Source organism: Triticum dicoccoides, chromosome 7B (genome assembly GCF_002162155.2).
Source record: "Triticum dicoccoides isolate Atlit2015 ecotype Zavitan chromosome 7B, WEW_v2.0, whole genome shotgun sequence".
NCBI classification, from domain to species: domain Eukaryota; kingdom Viridiplantae; phylum Streptophyta; class Magnoliopsida; order Poales; family Poaceae; genus Triticum; species Triticum dicoccoides.
In genome coordinates this window covers 747302152-747310451 of record NC_041393.1, presented here as the reverse complement: position 1 = coordinate 747310451, position 8300 = coordinate 747302152, and positions in this window count along the sequence as shown.

Below are 8300 nucleotides of genomic sequence, written 5' to 3'. Positions count from 1 at the left end.
TCTCTTCTCAAACGCACGAACCAATCTATTCGTTCCTCCACCAGCGCAGCCGCCAGCCAGGATCCAGAACGCCGAGAAGGGCTGCATCTCCAACCAGGGCACGGACCCTGCTACACAATCGGTCGCCTGGGAAGTGTGAATCCCACGGCCAAAAAGCAGTCCGCTGAGAAGCCAGGGATCGTTTCCTGGTCGTCCATAAACCGTGCGCATCGATCGCTCGTGTACAACTCGGACGGATCAAATCCATCCCCGGAAAGAACTCGAGCTGGAATCTCCCTCAAATTCCGTTTATATGATATGATCGATCGATGGCGAAGCGCAAGTCCCGGGGACACAACGCAATGACGGCAACAATTTCCGTGTGCTTCGGCGGGAGGGCGAGACGACCGTCCAAAGTGCGGCGACTGGTGGCAGCGGCGGCGGGGCAGGTCGCACGGTGGGCTCGCCGACACTGCTTCTCGCTCCCAAAACGACAGCGGGCACCAGCATCAGCGGTGATCGAACAGCTAGACGCTCATGGCGGCAACGACCGGGACTGCTGGTCGGGGCTGCCGGAGGACGTGCTGCTCACGGCCATGGCGATGATGGAGGTCACCGATATCGTCCGCGCCGGGGCCGTCTGCTCTTCGTGGTGCTCCGCCTACGCTGAGTTCCGCTGCCTCGGCCTCCTCGCGAAGCCCAACCCACCGCCCTGCCTAATGCACGCCACCGCCGACGGCGCTGCCGCGATCTACTCGCTGTCCACCGGTGCCACCTTCCCATGCGGCGGTGGTGGCAACGGCTTCGTCACCGGCGGCTCGGCGCATGGGTGGGTGTTCGCCGCAGACGTGGTCACGTGGCCACGGCCAACCCTTGCCTGCTCAACCCTCTCACCGGGGCACGGGCCGCGCTCCCGGCCGTCGCCACCCTCGCGCGCGTCAAGGGCACCTTTTTTGACGACGACGGCACCGCCGTGTACGACGTCGACCACGCGTTCGGCGACGCCGCCCCGGACATGCAGCTCGTCACAGCACGAACGGTCCGCAACTGGATGTTCCGCCACGTCGCCATCTCTGCCGCCGACATCGTCCTCCTGGTGCACATGCCACACGGGGAGGCCTCCTATGCCAGGCCAGGCGACGAGCGCTGGACCTCGCTCTCCTCCCACCTTGAACCGGATGCCATCGCCGTTGTCCACAACGACGACGACGGTCTTTTCTACGTGCTATGCGAAGGCGGGGGCATCCTCTTCGCGGTGGTCGTTGATGGACCGGCGGCGCCCACGGCATGGCCCATGTTGTACCTGCTCACAACCTTCGAGCGGAGGCACACTCACTACCTCGTCCTCCGCGGCGGCGAGCTCCTGCTAGTGACAAGGCAACTGCTGCTGAGGAGACAACGCGAGGGCGAGAAGGTTATCTCCACCACTGACATTTGTATCGAGAAGGTTGGTCTTGGTAGGTCTAAGTTGGTGACACTGGACGGCATTGGGCAGGACTATGCCTTGTTCCTTGGATACGGATCGCCGATATGCCTTCCGGTGAAGGAATATCCCATGTTACGGCGTAATTGTGCCTATCTTGCCGACGACAGCGAGCAACACTTACCGCCGATCACCCGACGAGACGTTGGCATCTGGGATTTTGAGAGCAAGAGCATGAGTCGGTTCGAGGATCTGCACCCTTGGCTGGATAACCAGCCCCCTATCTGGATAACACCGTCTCTTTACTAGCCGATGCGGGCCGACAATAAACAGCGATGCTAGACATACGTAAAAAAGCTACGTAACAGTTTCGTGTAGGGAGAGGGAGAGGCCCACCCCCCCTGAAAATCAGGGGGGAGAGATTGCGTAAAGCTTCATAACAGTTTCGTAGGTGTAGTATTTATTGGACAGTAAAAACACGGAAACACAAGAAGATCCACGGGGCCAACGCCGGTGCGGTTGCGGCATGTGCTCTCCCGTTGGTTTTCACCGGATGTGGGTTTTTTTTCCTGTGGTGAATTTTTCGGTAACCGGTCTGTGGGTTTTCATCTTATTTGGTGAACATTGTCGGGTGGCTGACCGTGAGGCTGTTGTGCAAGTCCTGGAGGTGCAGCGGCAGAGTTTTGAGGAGCGATACTTGGGACTTCCAACTCCCAATGGGCGCATGTCAAAGGATAGATTACAAAATCTGCAGCAGAAATATATGAAGAGGATGATCGAATGGGATGGATCACAACTTGCTCAGAGCGAGAGAGAAGTGCTCATAAAATCAATTGCCCAATCGATTCCGACATACGTGACGAGCGTGTTCAAACTTCCAGCGTCCACATGCGAAGACCTAATGAGAATGATTCGCAACTTCTTTTGGGGGGTAGAGAAGGGAAAAAGAAGATGCACTAGCGAGCATGGATCCACCTTATAAAACCAAAGTCACAAGGGGGTCTTGGCTTCCACGATCTGCGCTTATTTAACCAGGCTTTGCTGGCCCGCCAAGCGTGGCGGCTTTTGACTAGCCAGGAGAGCCTGTGTGCCCGTGTCCTGAAGGCGGGGTACTACCCTAACAGTAATTTAGATGACACTGTTTTTTCAGGAGGGGCCTCGGCGACTTGCAAGGTGTGGAACATGGACTGCAGCTCCTGAAAACAGGGCTGGTTTGGCGCCTGGGGATCGGCAACTCAATTAGGATTTGGCGTGACCGCTGGATCCCGAGAAACGGCAGCGGAAGACCGGTGACACCGCAGGGCCGGTGCCGTCTCCGTCGGGTGAGCGAACTGCAGGATAACCATGGTGCTTGGCGGATGGATGTGGTACGCGATACCTTCTTCCCGGTGGACGCTGAGGAGATAGCTAAGATTCGGACATCACCTCGGATGGGCGACGATCTCCTAGATGGGGTCCTGAGCGTAACAGACACTTCTCGGGTGCGGAGTGCTTATCGACTTGCTTTGGAAGATCATCTTCGATCTACATCAGTCGCGGCGAGCAGGGCATCGGACGGGCGACGAGCCGTCTGGGCTTTTATTTGGAGGTGCCCTGCTCCTCCTAAGGTTGGCACTTTTACTTGGCGCTTGATCACAGACTGCTTGCCCACTTGGGTTAATAAAAAAATGGCGAGGATTGGAAGTTTCTGACCAATGCCCTCTCTGTGCGATGGAGCCGGAGGACACATTTCATGCCTTTTGCAGATGTCCACTACTAGGGAAAACCTTATACACAGAAATTTAGCAACAGCGCGGGTCAAAAAACTGCGCTAGTGCTATATAGCAGTAGCGATCAAAGAAAAACCGCGCTACAGATACAAACTTAGCAGTAGTGCTTGTGGTAAAGAAAGCGCTACTACTAATATTCCCATTGGCAGAATGCTAGGCTACGCATAGCAGTAGAGGGCTTCGAAGAAACGCGCTACTGCTAGAGCATAGTTAGGAGCGCGTTTCTTGAGAAGAGCGTTACTACTAACGGAAATAAAATAAGATGAAAACAAATAGAAATGTAAATGAAAATGAAAGAAATAGAAAAAGGAGAAAGGGAAAAATAAAATGTAACACAAAATAAACGAAAAAGTGAAAAATCGGAGGAAGGCATAGCAGCAGCGTTTGTTTGTAAGAGGCGCTATAGCTAACGTAGCTGCAGCGCGTGTCCTAGACCCCCGCTATAGAAACAGAATAGGAAATTAAAAAAGGAAGAAATTTACATAACTATAGCAGCAGCGCGTTTTGCAGAAACCGCTATAGCTATCTTAGCTATAGCGCGTTTTGCGAAACGCACTACCGCTAAGTTTGACTTAGCCAAAAAACCGTTTCCCCCCGGCCACCACTTCTTCCCCAAATCCCTCAACCCACCCCGCGCGTGCCGCCGTCTCCCCGATTCATAGTCTCCCCACTTCGCCGCCGCCGACGACGCCACCAGAGCTGTGCGCCGTCGACGACACCGGAGCCGCCCCCAACGCCACGGAGCCGCGCGGCCTCGTCAACGCCACCGGAGCCGCCGTCGACGCCACCTTCCTCGCCGTCACCGAAGACGCCCCTACCTCCCTCGCCGTCACCGGAGACGCCCCTGCCTCCCTCGCCGTCATCGGAGACGCCCCTGCCTCCCTCGCCACCACTGCCTCCGTCGCCACCACCGGAGCCATCATCTGTAAGCCCCCACCCCTTCTCTCTCATGCATAGGTTAGCCAGTTTAATTAGGTTAATTATCTAGGTTAGGGCAAAAATTTAGTTAGGGCAATGACAGAGAAGTAGTTAGGTTAACTAGTTTAATTAGGTTAATTATCTAGGTTAGTGCAAAAACTTAGTTAGGGCTTTGACAGAGAACTAGTCAGGTTAACTAGTTTAATTAGGTTAATTATCCAGGTTAATTAGTGCAAAAATTTATTTTAGGCTTTGACAGAGAACTAGCTGCGTTAACTAGTTTAATTAGGGTTAATTATCTAGGTAAACTAGATTAACTAACTAGGTTAATTAGGTTCGTTGGATTAACAAGCTAGGTTAAGTAGATTGGCAAAGGTTTTTGATTTTTGAAAAGACCACTATTTTTCAAGGAAAAGAATTTAGGAAAATTTTATTTTTCATTGAAGTGGCCATGTTATATCCTTTCATTGAAGTTGTTCGATTCTGCCCAAGTGGCTTTGTTGTTTCCAGGGAATGATGCTGAGTGGCCTATGTCTTGCCGGAATGTGGATTCATTTCTGTTCCGGTAAATTTCAGGTTCTCGATTTGTCCACTTTTTAGCAAAGGTCATGCCGAAATTTCCCGTGAATTTCGGCATGACTTGTGCTACAAACTAGGACATATCAAGTGCCCGGGATTTGCCGCACCAGGAAGGAGTCAACATTCCTGCAAACCAATTGTCCTTTTTTATGTCATTATTCATTTTATTAGGTCTAGAATTAATTGACTAGATTTAATCATAGGAAACATGGCTAGCAACGATGAAGGACAGGGTTCTGGTGATTGCAACGATGTCTACCGGGCGGCAGACGAATTTTTTAGCCTTACCGACGATCAACAGATATTGTTGCTGGGCCCACCGGTGGCATCGGGGACTGAGACCGACACGCAGACCGGTGCTGAGACCGACACGCAGACCGGTGCTGAGACTGAGACCGGCGCTGAGACCGGTGCTGCCTCGGGGAGCGGAGCCGGTGTAGAACCGAAAGCAAAGAGGCAACGGGTTCCTAACAAACCCAGGACTACTAGACTGGTGGTCACGGAGGTGGACAACGGCAATTTTAAGCCAAAGGCGCCCGAGGAAGCGCGCGCGTGCTACGACAATCAAATAGGCTACATCATACGGACAACCGCCACCATCAACGATGAGAATCTAAAGAAGATAGAAAATATGAGGAGCTCCCTCCTAAAGAAGTTTCACCAGATATTCTTGTTCCCGGGCCGGAATGAGAAGGATTATGAAGATCCAGACAAGGACCCGGCAATGAAGAAGATAAACAAACACGCCATGACCAAGTTTAGCAACGCGTTGGCCGCCTGGAAAAATCGAGTGAAAGCAAAGATCAACGACGGGGAACCCTACTCCGAGATTGTAAAGGAAAGTCCGACAATCACGGAAGAGCAGTTTCAAATATTCAAGGAGGCTTGCGAGGCCGAAGCTGCCAAAGAAAAGTCTAATTACATGAAGGGGCTTCAAAAGAGGAACATTGGGACCCACCACCTCGGAAGCCGTGGTTACGGCGGAAAGAGGTCCAAATGGGCCAAGGAGGACGCGGAAGCCGCGAGTCTGGGCATCCCAGACCCCTTGGCGGATTTCACCGTCCCGCAGGAGCATGACGTCCTGAGGGCCCGGCACCGTTGGCACCCAGTGAAGAAGGTTTATGAGACAACACCGGTCATTACGGAGTTCATGAGACTGCTGGTAATTTTAGTTTTTGATCAATTCGACTGCACACATTAGTCATATTTGTAAACGATCCTTGTGCCTTTTGCAGAGAGAGCAGCACCGGATTGCGGCCGAAAGCGACTCGCCGTCTGAGGCATTGGCGAGGCCCAAGTGGGACACTCCATTCAACCGGGTGTTGAACATATTGAAACAACAACCGGTGGATACTCGACCATCGTATGGACGCGTGCACGGTGTCGGAGACGGCGCCATGTGGAAGAAGTACTACCGTGAGACCACGGAGGAGAAAAAGGAAAGACAGAGGTTAACTGAAGAAAGCATCGACAAAAAGGTTGAGATTGCGGTTGAGAAGAAATCATCTCAGACAGTCGCAACAGCGGTAGCTGCCGCAAAACAGGCGATTGCAGATCTATCTAATTCCTTGGTGACGGGCGTTCACACTTGGACAAGGCAAAATCCAGAAAAAAATGCAGAGGACTTTCCCCTTGCTGACTTCTTGGGAGCACATGCTCCCGCACCGGCTCCCGCACCTGCTCCCGCACCGGCTCCCGCATCGGCTGCCGCACCGGCTGCCGCACCGGACGTGCTCAGTAGTGCCTCCTCTTTGGCTGAGCTCGACGCCCTCACGGTATCTGCCACACCGGCCCCCTTCAATATAAATGTATAATCTCCCGTTTTCGTTGCCTTTCGGATGTCTCACGTCGCAGACTTTTCTTTGCAGGCCGACGAAACCCCGCGCACCATATTGTACACCATCGGCGAACAGAAGGTGGACGTGGGGAAGGGGACGATAATGGAGCCAAAGGAACCATTGTTCCACAGTCGGTCGATCCCCCCGAACGTCTTCAAGGTTTCCGTGGCCAGTGTCAAACCGGGCCAGAGAATTTGCCTCCTCTAATACTAGGGGGGGATGACGACGAGACCCCGCGGCGGCTTGGTGATTGTTGCAATGGGTCGGTCCTGTTGTGGCCAAAGAGTCTGCTTCGTCTGGAGGCGGCCGGGAGCACACCCACGAGCATGCAGCCTCAGCAAGGTATGAACATCAACACCCCACCTACCCAATTAGCGTCAGGTGTCGGGTTGGGTGTGAAGGAAATATGCCCTAGAGGCAATAATAAAGTTATTATTTATTTCCTTATTTCATGATAAATGTTTATTATTCATTCTAGAATTGTATTAACCGGAAACATAATACATGTGTGAATACATAGACAAACATAATGTCACTAGTATGCCTCTACTTGACTACCTCGTTGAATCAAAGATGGTTAAGTTTCCTAGCCATAGACATGAGTTGTCATTTGCTTAACGGGATCACATCATTAGGAGAATGATGTGATTGACTTGACCCATTCCGTTAGCTTAGCACTTGATCGTTTAGTATGTTGCTATTGCTTTCTTCATGACTTATACATGTTCCTATGACTATGAGATTATGCAACTCCCGTTTACCGGAGGAACACTTTGGGTGCTACCAAACGTCACAACGTAACTGGGTGATTATAAAGGAGTACTACAGGTGTCTCCGAAGGTACATGTTGGGTTGGCGTATTTTGAGATTAGGTTTTGTCACTCCGATTGTCGGAGAGGTATCTCTGGGCCCTCTCGGTAATGCACATCACTATAAGCCTTGCAAGCAATGTAGCTAATGAGTTAGTTATGGAATGATGCATTACGTAACGAGTAAAGAGACTTGCCGGTAACGATATTGAACTAGGTATTGGATACCGACGATCAAATCTCGGGCAAGTAACATACCGATGACAAAGGGAACAAAGTATGTTGTTATGCGGTTTGACCGATAAAGATCTTCGTAGAATATGTAGGAGCCAATATGAGCATCCAGGTTCCGCTATTGGTTATTGACCGAGAATAGTTCTAGGTCATGTCTACATAGTTCTCGAACCCGTAGGGTCCGCACGCTTAAGGTTTCGATGATAGTTATATTATGAGTTTATGAGTTTTTATGTACCGAAGGAGTTTGGTGTCCCGGATGATATCAGGGACATGACGAGGAGTCTCGAAATGGTCGAGACGTAAAGATCGATATATTGGAGGACTATATTCGGAGTTCGGAAAGGTTCCGAGTCATTCGGGTATTTTTCGGAGTACCGGAGAGTTACGGGAATTCGCCGGGGAGTATATGGGCCTTATTGGGCCATACGGGAATAGAGGAGAGAGGCCGAAAGGAAGGAGGGGCACAGCCCCCCTCTGGTCCGGATTGGACAAGGGGTGCAGCCCCCTTTTCCTTCCTCCTCTCCCCCTCTTTCCTTCTCTCCTATTCCAACAAGGAAGGGGGGAGTCCTACTCCCGGTGGGAAGAGGACTCCTCCTGGCGCGCCCCTCCTGGCTGGCCAAACCCCTCCCCCTGTCTCCTTTATATACGGGGGCAGGGGGGCACCTCTAGGCACAACAACACAAGTTGATCTACGGATCGTTCCTTAGCTGTGTGCGGTGCCCCCCTCCACCATATTCCACCTCGGTCA